We start from the raw sequence: 16,847 nt of genomic DNA on the forward strand, positions 1-16,847 counted from the left end.
GAATTTACCAAGTTTCGACACGACGCGTTTTTGCTATCACTTCAGGAGCCGCGCAACGGTTGCAGATCGCCCGTGCTGCGCGTGCGCAAAATAGACGGACGGCCATGTTGAGTGCCTAGGTTTAAAGACAGACGCGGGACTATTTGAATGAGAGAAGACAAGTCATCGATACGCGATTACGCGTAAACAATATTAAGGTGAAGTGAAACACCCTTCAAATCAGTCAATTTGAATACAACACTTTTTTTTAAGGGTATTAGACCAAACCGTCCGAAATTTTGACACGTCACTCCTGATCATCTAAGAATTGTCCTGACACATTGAAAATTTGGATTTTTCAAACAATTTTTTTACTCAGCCTAGATTAGAACCAAAATGGCGTCAAGCTCTGATATTTCGATCAATATACAATTATCGAAGGCTCTGATATCAGAATCGAAAGGGTCAGGACAATTTTACGACAATTTAGAACACTCTGGTAATCGATAAACTCGCATTTGAACGGGATAAAGGCAAAAAAAGTGTTGTATGCGCTTGTATGCCAAAACGATGGTAATACGACGTCTCGGAGTGAAGATTTAATTGACCTGGAAATCACAGATAGCGCAGGGGGTCCCTCCGCTGTCAATTGGGGCCCCAGAAGTAGAGTTCTAAATCCAGTAAGTTACGTCAGAAACGAAGAGAAGTTCCCGGTAATTTATCGGTAATTTCTCCAAAGCCTTTTTTATCGAGAAATTTTGAGAATTTGCATTTCTCCACAGAGCGAACGAGAGGTTTCAATTAGCTATAGAGAAACATCGTAGAGGGGAATTTCCGTTGTACGTTCTCCGTAGCCAATCAAAACCTCCCATTCGCTTCGTCGCAGAATGAAATATCAGTTCGTTTGATCAAATCTCATGGAATTTTCCGTGAAGTTGTACATACGTGAATATTTTTAGCTGGAGTTAAATACGACCCTATAATCAATATTTTCTAATAGTAATTATTACTCTTTAGCTTGAACTTTAAAGTTGATTGAAAAAAAAAAAGTTATTTAAACGAAGAAACCTAAAGTATAAATAACAAAATTAACGTTCTCTTAAATTCTCAATGTTCCCGGTAACTTACGGTATGTTTCACAGTTACCTTCTCCAATTTAATGTTACCGAGAATTTTCGAACTCTACCCAGAAGGCATGAATCCAGAGGATTTCTGGAGTATTACTCCGATTTCTTTATAATTATTGTACGAAAACGACAGGTGGAATATGCCATTTGGTACAATACCCAATATAATTGCACCCAGCTGTCGATATAAAAACGAACGTCGGCAACGTAGGCATTTAGAAAAATCTTCTCTATCGACGTCGATCAAGTTCCTCGACGTGTTTCACTTCACCTTAAAAGAAGTGTCTTGTTCGAGTCGACTGATTAGAAGGGGGTTTCACTTCACCTTAAATGAACTAAAATTTGGTTCACTCGACCGTTTGGTCGAGTGGAACATATCAAAAAATGTTTTCGTTTATTGATATGTTCCAAATAAAGTCAAACAAACGATCATCTTTAATAAACTAATATTGCCTCCTACGCGTTGATGCGTATTTAATTGATTTAGTGAAATTAACCGAACTATTTGGACGTTTAATAAGCTGGACACTTGGCGGGCTTCGTACTCGCTTGCGCTACGTTCGACGATTAACTGAAGTACTTCTCTACGATGCTTGCAACATATAGGTCGGCCATCATGATATTACGTCATGGCCGTGCGTGCATTTAAACAAACCATGTACTTTCTGAGAATGATTGTAAATCAATTATATTTGATTACGGTATCAGAATGAGCGCTGAAACGTATACCCTAAGACGTTCGATGTAAAAATTCATACTTATGGGCGACGTGCAAGTGTGTACTATTATGGTGTTTAAAAAAAGTTTAAGAATCAAGTTGGACGCTGTTGGTTTCAATGTGAGTACCAGTCGCCAAGTGTTGATCACGTTTATAAAGCGGAATTTCACCATGGACGTGGGATCAATTAAATAAGAGAACGCTTATAGACACAATGAACCGACTTGGTGTTCACAAAAGACGATAAATCATTTCAAATTAAACACGCGATTACAATGAAGCAGTTAGTTCGTGAGATCTTAGATCATATGAGCCCATAATTATTATTAAGTGGTCTAAGTCAAAATAAAAAAAAAATTAGTTTATCAGTTATTTCATCCCACATTATTTTAAACTAAATTAATTCAATGTAATTTTTACGATATTGTAAAAAATGAACCATTAGAGAGTGGTTGTAATTTCAACATTATATGGAAATCATTTAGTGTTGATTATGAAAGTGGTCTAAGTAAAAAATTTAAAGAAATTATGTAAACATAACCTTAAAATGGCACGTGGCTCTCATTGGTGCGTTTTTGAATTACACGATAAGCCGACAAATGACAATTAAACGATAACAGAAACGACAATACTTTCCGGTCTACCTAACAATATGTGGAATTCATTTAGTTCTATTTTGAAAGTGCATTCATTCAGTTGGGCTCTTCCAAACTAATTATTGGCGGAAAAATAATTTATATATTTTACCACTATGTCAACGGATAGCGGTTCAGGTAAGTTAATGACAACGTACTTATTATGTGAATATGTTAATTATTATTCGGATATGATGTGATTTGCAGATATTATACGACCACGTNTTCAAAATATTTCCTTCACTATTGACAATTACCCTATATTTCGTAAATCTCGCAGCCTGGGATGATGGCTTATTAAAAGACAAATATGCCGGTATGTGTAGGAGGTGAATTTACCGAAGGCGAATCTACTATTGACAAGTCTATATTTTCCGTAGATTCACAGGTATAGTTATTTGACTTATTGTTAAAGAAGACGTATGTAGAATGGATTCAAGCGTTCCGTTCTGCGATTCTCGACTATGTGCCGTTCCGTCCACTGTTCGGAGGGACCGTCTTGGTCTAGCCGTATCAATTGATTAGGCAATGATCATATCTTCTAAATAATGCTCGCCTTTCCTCGCCCATGACTCTGGGAATAGGTCCGCCCATGGACCTCCGATAATTTGCCTTGCCTCTTCGAAATATTTCCTTCATATACGTCATTTCGGCATTACAAAAGATGGCTGAATAATAAAGGAAATAGTGAAATGATGCAGGGAGCAAGTTTTATGGAGTGGATAAAAAAATGAAACCGGACGAAGCCAGATACGAAAAGCTAATTACTATTTGAAGGAAATAATTCAAAGGGACAAAGGCAAAATGATCGGAGGTCCATGCGCGGGCTTAATCCAGGAATCACAGTGGAGAATACGTGATTATTGTTTAGAATACGCCTAAACAACTGATACGACTAGACGAAGACGGTCCCTATGAACACTGGACAGAAACGGCACTTGGTCGAGAATCATAGAAGGGAACATTTGGAACAATTTCTTATACGTCTCCTTGAGGCTTACATGTATAATTTTTAACAATTAATGATCTGTGAATCTACGAAAATATAGACTTCTTAATAGTAGATTCGCCTCGGTAATTTCGCCTCCTACATATTGAAGGCGCATTCCTTTTTCTCTGGACCACGTCACCCCATCCAGCTCTTGAGAAAACCTAAACAATGCGAGAGCTAGAATGACCTAGCCCTTGAGAAGCGACGGAGGACCAGAGCTTGAAGTGAAGACGCATTCCTTTTCCCTCTGGACCACGTCACCCCATCCATCTCTTGAGAAGATGTAAACAACGCGAGTGCCAGGATGACCCGGCCCTTGAAAGGCGACGGAGGACGAGAGCTCGAAGGGACGAGGAATCGGGGCATTCGGAAAACGGAGCTCATGGAGACACGTCGCATCCAACGCTGATCCCTTCGCTGAACATCCACATATTTTGTTATAATAAAGTTTGAGTTGTACCGATATTAACACTCAAGGGACTCTCCTTTAAAAATTTTCCTACAGAAGGGACAAGGAATCGGGACATTTGATAGACAGACTTCTTGGAGACACGCCGCATCCACCGTTCAATCCTTAGAGACGCTTGTTATAATAAATTTTAAGTTTTACCTGTAACAATTTTCAAAGGATTCTCATCCTTTTTTAAATTCTCTTACTCAATACACAAGACGAGTAAATCGCCTCTAGAAATGAGAAAAAAAACGGTTCATCTTGTTCCATGTAACGTACATTACCTATATTTACTCCTAAAGCTCTGACTCATGCTAACACCCTCTTAAGGTGAAGTGAAACCCCCTTCAAATCAGTCGATTCGAATACAACATTTTNTCCAAATTTTGAATGTGTCAGGACAACGCTTAGATGATCAGGAGTGATGTGTCAAAGTTTCGGACAGTTTGGTCTAATACCCTTAAAAAAAGTGTTGTGTATTCGAATCGACTGATTTGAAGGGGGTTTCACTTCACCTTAAGAGGGTGTTAGCATGTGTCAGAGCTTTAGGAGTAAATATAGGTAATGTATGTTACATGGAACAAGATGAACCGTTTTTTTTCTCATTTCTAGAGGCGATTTACTCGTCTTGTGTATTGAGTAAGAGAATTAAAAAAAGGATGAGAATCCTTTGAAAATTGTTACAGGCAAAATTTAAAATTTATTATAACAAGCGTTTCACTTCACCTTAATTTATATGTACGAGATAGGCTACTGCCATGAACTGAACATAATGAGCTATTCGTTTAGGAAGCTTTTAATTCCCTTGTCACCCCTTTTCTGCGTTTTCTACTATATCGTTCAGGAATACAGGATCCATTTTCTTTCTTTCTCTCTCTCCCTCTCTCTGGTCGTGTCACAGGTGCCGTGCTAAGCACGTCACCAGGTGCATCCCTTCAAAACGTAGAGGAAATGTGATCCTCCGATATACGATATTCGTAAGATCGAATATCCACTTTTGTGGCGGAAATGCATTTTGATGAAATACAAGTAATATCTATCAAGTAAACACCTGACCTAGTACACTATGAACATTGAAATTCCTTTTTATTTTTCTTTCAGTATAAACAAAGATGCTTAAAACACAATTGTGTTTTAACCAAGAGCAAGAATGTGCAGCACGAGTGGATGCTTAAAAATGTTAATTTTGGGCAGGATCGGTAAAACCGAGTTAACGATATATATGAATCAAGTCAACCGGAGAATTATGCCCATTAAAAGTATAAAATATGTACGGAAAAACGTACGATGGAAAATGGGGAATATTAGAATTACGTAAAGAGAGGTAATTATATGGACCGCGCTATTTTACTTTAGTGATTATACCGATAGCAATCGATTTCGATAACGGGGTTGCTAAGCCTAATTTAGCGGTTTGACTTAGATCGATGTAACTACCTGTTACCGATATTACACGTATTTTTAACACTTAACCCTTTGCGGACGAGACTTTTCCATTATAAAGGCTTTCGGGCGACTATTTGGCGACATTCGTCCGCAAAGGGTTAAGGTGAAGTGAAACACGGCGAGGAACTTGATCGACGTCCATAAAGAAGATTTTTCTAAATGCCTACGTTGCCGACGTTCGTTTTTATATTGACAGCTGAGTCGAATTACATTGGGTATTGTACCAAATGGCATACTCCACCTGTCGTTTTCGTACAATAATTATAAAGAAATCGAAGTAAAACTCCAGAAATCCTCTGGATTCATGCTTTCTGGGGCCCTAATTGACTGCAGAGGGACCCCCTGCGCCATCTGTGATTTCCAGGTCAATTAAATTTTCACTCCGAGACCTCGTATTACCATCGTTTTAGCATAGAAGCGCATACAACACTTTTTTTGCCTTTATCCCGTTCAAATGCGAGTTTATCGATTACCAGAGTGTTCTAAATTGTCGTAAAATTGTCCTGACCCTTTCGATTCTCATATCAGAGCCTTCGATAATTGTATATTGATCGAAATATGAGAGCTCGACGCCATTTTGGTTCTGATCTTGGCTGAGTTCAGAAATTTTGTTAAAAAATCCAAATTTTGAATGTGTCAGGACAATTCTTAGATGATCAGAAGTAATGTGTCAAAGTTTCGGACAGTTTGGTCTAATACCCTTAAAAAAAAAGTGTTGTATTCGAATCGACTGATTTGAAGGGGGTTTCACTTCACCTTAACCCTTTCCCCGCGGAAAGTATCGATCGGCGACTTTGAAAGTCGCTACCACTTTACAGAGAACGCCTTTCGGCGCATAGACACGTGACCACTCATTTTTTACCATTACTCTCTAGGTACAATAACAAAAGTTGAAATAAATATTTGGTAAACAGCCACTACAATAAAATTAGGGTCGCTCCTGGAAGGAATATGCGTATTTGCGAAGCGCAGCGAAGGGATTAAAAACTATGTCATTTTTGCAATGTGTGCCAATTTTAATGTCTTTTACCTTAAACAAATTGAAAAGATGCATTAACATTTCCATGAAAATCCAATCTGCTTGAATGAATTAAAAATTGTTGATTTAATTAATGCAATTAGTTTTAATTAAGTTACAGTAGTCGAGCAGAGGCATGGAGATTGACTGCTTCAAGTTGCACACGTTCTCATTTAGTTGGTACGTGTTGAAGTTGGTGAGTGAAGTACTTTTTCACGCAAATGACAAAGTTTACTTTGTCGTAAGGTTCTTATTCCCGCGAGGAAACTCTTAAGGAATTTTAACTTTCTAGGAGAATGTACTAAGTAATGTTTATTAAAGTAAGTATTTCATTACCATGGTTTCGTAATAGACCAATTAATAAGCATCGTACTATTTACAGAATGTCAACTATCTTAATTATTGACACCACGAAACACGGAACACAGATCTACGACTGTCAAAAGAGCTGTATGTACTATGTAATGTTTATTAAAGCAAGTATTTCATTACCATGGTTTCGTAATAGACCAATTAATAAGCATCGTACTATTTACAGAATGTCAACTATCTTAATTAATGACACTACGAAACACGGAATACAGATCTACGACTGTCAAAAGAGCTGTATGTACGAAGTAATGTTTATTAAAGCAAGTATTTCATTACCATGGTTTCGTAATAGACCAATTAATAAGCATTGTACTATTTACAGAATGTCAACTATCTTAATTAATGACACTACGAAACACGGAATACAGATCTACGACTGTCAAAAGAGCTGTATGTACGAAGTAATGTTTATTAAAGCAAGTATTTCATTACCATGGTTTCGTAATAGACCAATTAAAAAGGATTGTACTATTTACAGAGTGTCAACTATCTTAATTATTGACACTACGAAACACGGAATACAGATCTACGACTGTCAAAAGAGCTGTATGTACGAAGTAATGTTTATTAAAGCAAGTATTTTATTACCATGGTTTCGTAATAGACCAATTAATCAGCATTGTACTATTTACGGAATGTCAACTATCTTAATTATTGACACTACGAAACACGGAATACAGATCTATGACTGTCAAAAGAGCTGTATGTACTAAGTAATGTTTATTAAAGCAAGTATTTCATTACCATGGTTTCGTAATAGACGAATTAATAAGCATTGTACTATTTACGGAATGTCAACTATCTTAATTATTGACACTACGAAACACGGAATACAGATCTACGACTGTCAAAAGAGCCAGTTTGAGAACCTTATTTGAATATTCCTAATTCTCTTGGCGCTTCCTCGACATTGTCCTCGCTCACCTGATATGTGAATTATTTTAATACTTTTTATAATTTATTGATGTGATCAACAACAGCAATCGGTTATAAGAGGTTATATACGCGATTATATATTTTTTTATTTAAATTCAAGTGTATACAGTTCTAAACAGTTCTAAACATGGTTTCTGCTTCAGATAATTATTGTTGTCAGGAGAACGGAAGTTACGATGAATATACGATTGATGCAAAGCATATCAGTTTATAAATGGCAAATTTCGTAACAAGATACTCAACGTTAATGTTCGCGGTGAGTTTTGCGAAGAATTTACAACTTGGCGACTTCACGGTGATGTGCGTGTTTCGTTCGTGCCCCCAGATCGTAATTGGAATTAAATATTTATCGTCACGTCATCGCTTCGATGAATTATCAGTACATATGGTGCAAGTATGCACGGCATAATAGTTACGTTATTGATTCATTTAAACGTTTTGTTATCGATCGTTAACTAACGATTAACAAACATACGCGATCTCAGCAAGATTCGAGTAAGGACTCTTTCTTACACACAAAAAAAAAACCCTTACATACGTTCTGTACTATTATGTAAATCCTGAATAAGACACTAATAAATACCCACAGAAAAAATTTCAGATTTCAAATAAGTTAATGCAAACAAAACATTGGCAAGAAAAACGTCTCATTAACGAAACGATATTGGAAATTTCGAGAACTTTGTCTTCAAATTGTTTCGCATGTCGATAAGAATGTTTCATGGAGGAGGTGTTTCGACGACATTCGTTTGCAGGTCAACTCAAAAAGTCAATTTTTAAGTCGATCCTGCGGGAACAAAGTACCATTATATCTCGACATAATAAAACATATTGCGTTGCGGGGATGTTATGAAAGAAATTAAGTGAATTAAAATTTGATTCACCTATTCGTATTTACAGGTTCTCACGAGACAACATATTTATGGAGAAACTGAAGCTTGGATCCAGGCCCAATGAGGTTAAACGTTGCCATAAGTCTCTTTTAGACTTGAGAAGAACGTTCCATCTCCAGGAGGATTCCAGGTATCTTCGTAATCAAAGTAAGAATTTATCTATTAAATCCAGAGTTTGTGAAAGCGTAATCGCAAAAACAGTTTTGGCATTTAACACAGAGCCCCTCTGCATAGCCTTACCGATGAGTCGGCGGACAAGTATGGCATTGCTCCATAAATTCGGCACGAGAAATCAGATTTATAGAGCAATTTGGTCCGGAGGAAACACGATTATTCGATAACGGTATTCCGCTCGCGCATAACCTCCTCATGCTGCAATATCGTTATCGACCTGCCTCTTCGTACCGCGGAGGAGAATTATTGAGAACCTTTCACGAATTCGTTTTCTTATCCTCCCGTTGTCGGAAACGTCCACACCGCGATTTATACCGAAGGAAAAATTCACAAAGGGACAAAGGCAAAATGATCGGAGGTCCATGAGCGGCCCTATTCCAGGGATCACGCGCGAGAAGACGTGAGCATTGTTTAAAAGATGTGAGCATTGCCTAAACAACTGATACGGCTAAACCAAGACTGTCCCTAGGAACAGGGGACAGAAAGGACCCTCGGTCTTGGACGACGGAATCGAGCAGTTGGCTCCTATTCGGAATACTCTAGTTTTTAGGCATATGAAGGAAAAATTTACAAAGGGACAAAGGCAAAATGATCGGAGGTCCATGAGCGGCCCTATTACAGGGATTACGCGCGAGAAGACGTGAGCATGGCCTAAACAACTGATACGGCTAAACCAAGACTGTCCCTAGGAACAGGGGACAGAAAGGACCCTCGATCTTGGACGACGGAATCGAGCTGTTGGCTCCTATTCGGAATACTCTAGTTTTTAGGCATATGAAGGAAAAATTCACAAAGGGACAAAGGCAAAATGATCGGAGGTCCATGAGCGGCCCTATTCCAGGGATCACGCGCGAGAAGACGTGAGCATGGCCTAAATAACTGATACGGCTAAACCAAGACTGTCCCTAGGAACAGGGGACAGAAAGGACCCTCGATCTTGGACCACGGAATCGAGCAGTTGGCTCCTATTCGGAATACTCTAGTTCTTAGGCATATGAAGGAAATATTACAAAGAGGCAAGGCAAAATGATCGGAGGTCCATGGGCGGACCTATTCCCAGAATCATGGGCGAGGAAAGGCGAGCATGTTTAGAAGATATGAGCATGGCCTAAACAATTGATACGGCTAGACCAAGACGGTCCTTCCGAACAGTGGACGGAACGGCACATGGTCGAGGATCGCAGAACGGAACGCTTGAATCCATTCTATATACGTCTTCTTTAACAATAAGTCAAATAACTATACCTTTGAATCTACGGAAAATATAGACTTGTCAATAGTAGATTCGCCTTCGGTAAATTCACCTCCTACACATACCGGCATATTTGTCTTTTAATAAGCCATCATCCCAGGCTGCGAGATTTACGAAATATAGGGTAATTGTCAATAGTGAAGGAAATATTTTGAAGAGACAAAGGCAAAATGATCGGTGGTCCATGGGCGGGCCTATTCCAAGAATCATGGGCGAGGAAACGCGAGCATTGTTTAGAAGATATGATCATTGCCTAATCAATTGATACGGCTAGACCAAGACTGTCCCTACGAACAGTGGACGGAACGGCACTTGGTCAAGGATCGTAGAACGGAGCACTTGGATCCATTTTACATACGTCCCTTTGAACGGTTATACATCTGGTTTTGAACCATAAGTCAATTAGTATTTCTGTAAATCTACAAAATATAGACTTGTCAATGGTAGATTCGCCTTCGGTGATTTCACCTCCTACAGTAGACACATGTATTTTAACCACTTGCGCTACGATTTAATTTTCGGTTGCCGTGCCGTGCTCTACAATATAACATGCGGTGTAACATCCGTACAACATGCCCTATCGATTCTGAAATATTTCCAAGATATCGATGACGCTACGCGATGTCGTGCACTCTGGAACTGTAGCTCGAATAATGAACGATCCAACTGTTAGCCAACGTGCCGAACACGTCGATTTTGTTTCTGCGACAAATGCCTAACGACGTGGTATACATGTCGCTGGCAGTTTTGGAACAAAAGCATTTCGACGTGCGTGGCACGTCTTTATAGCGCAAGTGGTTAAATACCTCCTACAATACCCACCATCGTTTTCTTTTCTTTCGCCATAGGTCAGCGCATAGACTCAAATATCTTTCGGGATCTAGTTTCCGCGTGGACCCACCGCAAAGCAAATCGCGCTCGGGGTTGCAGGGAAAAAGTTTCGTTGGAAAACTAAAAAGTAAAAAAGGGACGATAACGAAGCCACTTAGCCGAGTACTTCGTACAAAGCGCGCGCTTCGAAGGACGCGACTCGAAGCCGCAACACCGTGTCGGGGCCGCAACTTCAAAGGATGTAAATCCAGAGGACCTTCAAAGGAGAGAATTATTAACGGAACCGTTCGACGCACGCAGAAATGTAGGACGAGAAAGGAGCTTAACCGCAAAACGGAGCGAGTTTATCGTGCCGGCAGTTTTTCGCAGGCGGCAGGAGCGATCGTCGTTTCTCGTCACGATCGCGTAATCGGATAAATTTCTACCGGCCGCCTCCGTAAATGCCACGGTGTCGTTTGCTAAGGCCTCCCGAGCGTTCGTTACACGTGCGATGCCGAAGAAGGAGAGGTCACCCACTTCGGAAACACCCAGGTCACTTAAGGGGATCTTCTGGTCTAGGGCACCGTTTTTCACTCCCTCATAGGCTTTAAGGTGAAGTGAAACACGTCGAGGAACTTGATCGGCGTCGACAAAGATTTTTCTAAATGCCTACGTTGCCGACGTTCGTTTTTATATCGACAGCTGGGTCGAATTATATTGGGTATTGTACAAAATGGCATACTCCACCTGTCGTTTTCGTACAATAATTATAAAGAAATCGAAATAAAACTCCAGAAATCCTCTGGATTCGTGCTTTCTGGGGCCCTAATTGACTGCAGAGGGACCCCCTGCGCCATCTGTGATTTCCAGGTCAATTTAATTTTCACTCCGAGACCTCGTATTCCCATCGTTTTAGCAAAGAAGCGCATACAACACTTTTTTTACCTTTATCCCGTTCAAATGCGAGTTTATCAATTACCAGAGTGTTCTAAATTGTCGTAAAATTGTCCTGACCCTTTCGATTCTCATATCAGAGCCTTCGATAATTGTATATTGATCGAAATATCAGAGCTCGACGCCATTTTGGTTCTGGTCTGGGCTGTTAAAAAATTTGGTTAAAAAAACCAAATTTTGAACGTGTCAGGACAATTCTTAGGTGATCAGGAGTGATGTGTCAGTTTCGGACAGCTTGGTCTAATATCCTTAAACAAAATTGTATTCGAATTGACTGATTTGAAGGGGGTTTCACTTCACCTTAAATTGAATAAAGTATCGTCGCGTTTCTTGCCCGAATCCCGTTGGAGGATATTCCGCAAGTCGGTGGAATCTCAAGCGTGAAATCGTAGATTTCTCGCGGAAAGTCCCGATCCGCAGTCTTACAGCTGACGAGGCTCCGAACGCGGCAAAGGGGAACTCGCTTTACGATCGTTCGACGAATGGTCGAGAGTATGCCGCGGAGGGAAAGGATCGCAAAAGTCGGTTCAACGTGCCGTCACGGACGGCCCGGTATATTTTCTCCGCGATTCTAATCGGGGCCGATAGATTCTCAATCTCGTCGTTCCGCTCGATTTCGGAATCACGGTGGACCATTTCGGATGAATGTTCTTGGACGAGGCTTGAGAGTACGGAAGCTGACCTCGTGCAACCTGCACCATATTCAGAGATAGTCATTTGGGAAAATTCCGCGTATTCTTCTGACGTTTCGTTCACCGGTTGTTCGAGCCGAATGAACAAGGGATCAACCAAGAACGAATTCCTTTATTTCAGATAGCAATTATCATGTCACGTGTGGTTTTCAAGCCAATACGTCAAATTTGAGTTAGAATACTCTCTGCAAACGACCTGGGTGTTCTATTTCTTCCGTATTTCAAATTCTGTTTATGTTTCCTCGTGTCTCTCCATGTCATCTTGCACCATCAATTCGGTAACGTATGCTCATAACTTAAATTGATGTATAAATGGAAACTCTAGCGCTTCGCTCTCTTATCTACTACTGCGGTCCTTTAGCCCATGATTTGTTTACTTCTAGTCCTATAGCCCATCTGTTTATTCCCCACCTAAGCCTCCTTAAACAACATTAACTTTTCCCTTTCTCAGTCCCTATTAAACAATCGCCTTCGATTATAAATCCCACTTAATTTCGCTATGCCTATCAGCGAACGCTTGGCAAAAAACTCAGCCCTAGACGACATCCTCCGAATTTCGAAACTCTGTAGGCACAGTCAGATAAAATTCCTCTCCGATAGATTCAGCTGACAAGGAAACATTCCCACGTGTCCGCCCCCGATTTTATTGATTTTCATATATGTCGAAGAACACAAAAATCTAAGAGACACGTGTTTTTTTTTATATCTGCAATGGTCCACATTTAAGGGGTGAAACAACCCCCCAAAGTTTGGCGAAAATTCAGTTTTTATAACAATTTTCGTAGAAGCAGTGGAGGGATTTCGACGAAAATTGGTATAAACGTATTCCGTACAAGGACGGTGAAAACAAAATATTGTCCAGCAATGCTACACCCCCCCAAGGAGGTGAACTACCCTTCAGGCGACATTTTTTTATAATATCTATTAAACAAGCAATTCTACTTAAGTCCCACTTACGCGATGTGATTACTCACAAAAAATGAAGAAATACGTGTTTTTTGCTTTTTGCCAATAAACATTTATACATCGGTTGTAAACAATGAATGTAGATGGTATACGAGTATATTTCGACTAGCTATATTGGATTTATATCGTGATCAATTCATTGTACATAAATCTTGTGAACGTGCTTATTCCTCAAAATGCCCTTGGTTTTCATAGCATGCAATTATTTATAAATAAATTTAAAAAAAAGTTTAAGAGACTAAAATAGTTTTGCAACAGATCCGATGACGCAGTCATCACCCGTTTCCAAATAGTAATACAATCTCCTTGGTGAAAAGGTAAAATTGGTCACGATATAACCCAATAAAGCTACTCGGAATATACCCGTATACCACCTACATTCATTGTTTACAACCGATGTGTTAATGTTTATTGGTAAAAAGCAAAAAACACGGATTCTTCATTTTTTGTTAGCAATCACATCGCGTAAGTGGAACTTAAGTAGGTGTGCTTGTTTATTAGATATTACAAAAAAATGTCGCCTGAAGGGTAGTTCACCCCCTTGGGGGGGTGTAGCATTGCTGGACAATATTGTGTTTTCACCGTCCTTGTACGGAATACGTTTATACCAATTTTCGTCGAAATACCTCCACTGCTTCTACGAAAATTGTTATAAAAACTGAATTTTCGCCAAACTTTGGGGGGTTGTTTCACCCCTTAAATGTGGACCATTGCAGATATAAAAAAACACGTGTCTCTTAGATTTTTGTGTTCTTCGACATATATGGAAATCAATAAGACCGGGGGCGGACACTTGGGAATGTTTCCTTGTGAACCACCGCGCGACTCGCATCGTCCCGGTCTTACCGCGTTGTCTATCTCCCGTGCGACCGTTCGCGTCCGCGATTCGGAAGAGATTTTCATCTCTACAGCGAGACACAACGTCTCCACCATTCAAATAACATTCCGACCGACCCCGTCCGAGGGAAATTGCACGCGTTCCTACCTGTCGCGATCAGAAAGTAGCTTAAGTGGTCACCAGTAATTGTTACGACCCATTCTTATTTAATAAACATTGTTTGCGTTATCACACTTCGCATCCAGATTTTCATCTAGCCGTTCCTCGCGAACTAACATACCACAGTAAAACACCGGTTATTCCAACTATACCGAAAAAAATATTGCATTACACAGCAGTACTAGAGGTTCGTATTTGTGTAAACTATTAATTATGTTTCTATTGCGCATCTAATACTCATCGCGCGAATCGTCATGTCTCCCGTGAGTTCGGTCTTTGTGCTATTTGGTCATTTTCAGTTTGCGCAACTTGCCTAGCTCTTCCATTAGTATTTTATGTTTAGAATTTCTTTATATTTGTTATTATTGTATTGTTTTCCATTACGATTCTGATCAGTTTTACAGATATCCCTGCTGATAACAATTTCGTTCGCAACCATACTCGATGACAGTACTTGGGATTACTTGCGATTAAGCGGAACTCTCGAGTTTTAATCCAATATCGGATTATAAAATCACAGTGATTGAGTCTAGATAGATCTATTATACGTTTCGATAACGATAAAATTATTGCTTGTTACCTAACATACCTGAACGCGAAGAAATAGATTCTGTATGTTATAACCCATCGCGTTAAGGTGAAGTGAAACACCCTTCAAATCAGTTCATTCGAATACAACACTTTTTTTTTAAGGGTATTAGACCAAACTGTCCGAAACTTTGACACGTCACTCCTGATCATCTAAGAATTGTCCTGACACATTCAAAGTTTGGATTTTTGGAAAAAATTTTTTAACTTAGCCCAGACCAGAACCAAAATGGCATCGAGCTCTCATATTTCGATCAATATACAATTATCGAAGGCTCTGATATAAGAAACGAAAGGGTTAGGACAATTTTACAACAATTTAGAACACTCTGGTAATCGATAAACTCACATTTGAACGGGATAAAGGCAAAAATAGTGTTTTATGCGCTTCTATGCCAAAACGATGGGAATACAAGGTCTCGGAGTGAAAATTTAATTGACCTGGAAATCACAGATGGCGCAGGGGGTCCTTCTGCAGTCAATTAGGGCCCCAGAAAGCACGAATCCAGAGGATTTCTGGAGTTTTACTTCGATTTCTTTATAATTAATGTACGAAAACGACAGGTGGAGTATGTCATTTGGTACAATACCCAATATAATTCGATACAGCTGTCGATATAGAAACGAACGTAGGCATTTAGAAAAATCTTCTTTATCGACGTCGATCAAGTTCCTCGACGTGTTTCACTTCACCTTAACGACGTTTGAACGATAACGGTCTTGCTGTAAACATGTCCCTTAGTTCATGTATATTGCATTCCTTTTTTACAGTAATTGAAACTAATCTACCCGCGCGGAAACATATTTGATTGAATCGATAGAATTTTTGTTGAGTTAATCATTGAATACGGTTAGTATAAGGACAACAAAACATTTGGCTTATATGACAAAATTTTTTGGTTAATAACTTGTAATTGATTACGTCAAGTATCGTGGGAGATCACGTGAAATTGTTGATGATTGTTGATCGAAGCAAACGAGTTTGGTCCAATACAGTAAAATTCAGTTCCCTCAACCAAAATGTTTTCTGAAATGAGCCAAATGCAATCAATCAAACGATTTTCTACAATGGACAACATTTTTTCTTTGCGGATTGACATCGCGTCATGAACCACGTCACACGCACCGTTTATATCTTAGAAACATTTAATTCAGGAACTCATAATTGAGGTATAAATCCACCCTAGTAGGTTTTAAAACTTCGTTTTTAAGATGACGATTTTCCTTGTTAATCGGTCTTTAAATGGGGTTTCAACTAACCGGAATTAAATTGAATTTTCTACTGACCATTCGCTTCAATATTAAAAAGTTAAGAGATTCACCCAACATTCCTCTTTACTACTGATAGGAAACATTTTGTCAACGAGAAACAAGCAGATTGGATGTCTACTCCAGTCATGAGTTAGAGAGTCGAAAAGACGATACACGAGGTTTAGGGTTAATATCGATGCAACGGATATATGCCGAAGGCAATCGGGATATCACGTTATATACCTATAATCACGCTTTCACGGGAGTCGTAACAATGGCGAACTAACCTGAACAACGATTCAAATGCCTGAAATAGATTCGATATCGTTGCACCCGATGAAATTGCGAATTGCTCATCGAGGACGCAAACGCGCACATTGACCGTACTCGAAGAGTACGGTTGCAAAAGTTCATCGCGTATATACGCCTATAATCACGCTGTCACTGGAGTCGTAACAATGGCGAACCAACCCGAACAACAATTCAAATGCCCGAATTGGTTTGATATCGCTGCACCCGATGAAATCGCGAATTGCTCATCGAGGGCGCAAACGTGCATATTGACGGTATTCGAAGAGTACGGATCGCAAAAGTTCA

General features: G+C 39.5%; 1 protein-coding gene across 4 annotated transcripts in view; it reads right to left on the minus strand.

The window, feature by feature from the left end:
• The window catches only part of LOC105703375 (oxidation resistance protein 1), a 121,901-nt gene that overhangs the window by 45,396 nt on the left and 59,658 nt on the right, over positions 1 to 16,847 (minus strand). The window contains exon 1 of one of the 4 annotated variants that reach the window (XM_023432749.1): positions 1,432 to 1,539. The exons of 2 other annotated variants lie outside the window; for them this stretch is intronic. The gene's annotated coding sequence lies outside the window, so the exon portion shown is untranslated. Of the gene's footprint in view, positions 1 to 8; positions 24 to 1,431; positions 1,540 to 16,847 lie in introns of those variants that run through there. One more of the 4 variants, XM_023432746.1, reaches the window with a different exon arrangement.

This window comes from Orussus abietinus, unplaced genomic scaffold, assembly GCF_000612105.2.
Source record: "Orussus abietinus isolate OABI.00-Male unplaced genomic scaffold, Oabi_2.0 scaffold149, whole genome shotgun sequence".
Taxonomy (NCBI): domain Eukaryota; kingdom Metazoa; phylum Arthropoda; class Insecta; order Hymenoptera; family Orussidae; genus Orussus; species Orussus abietinus.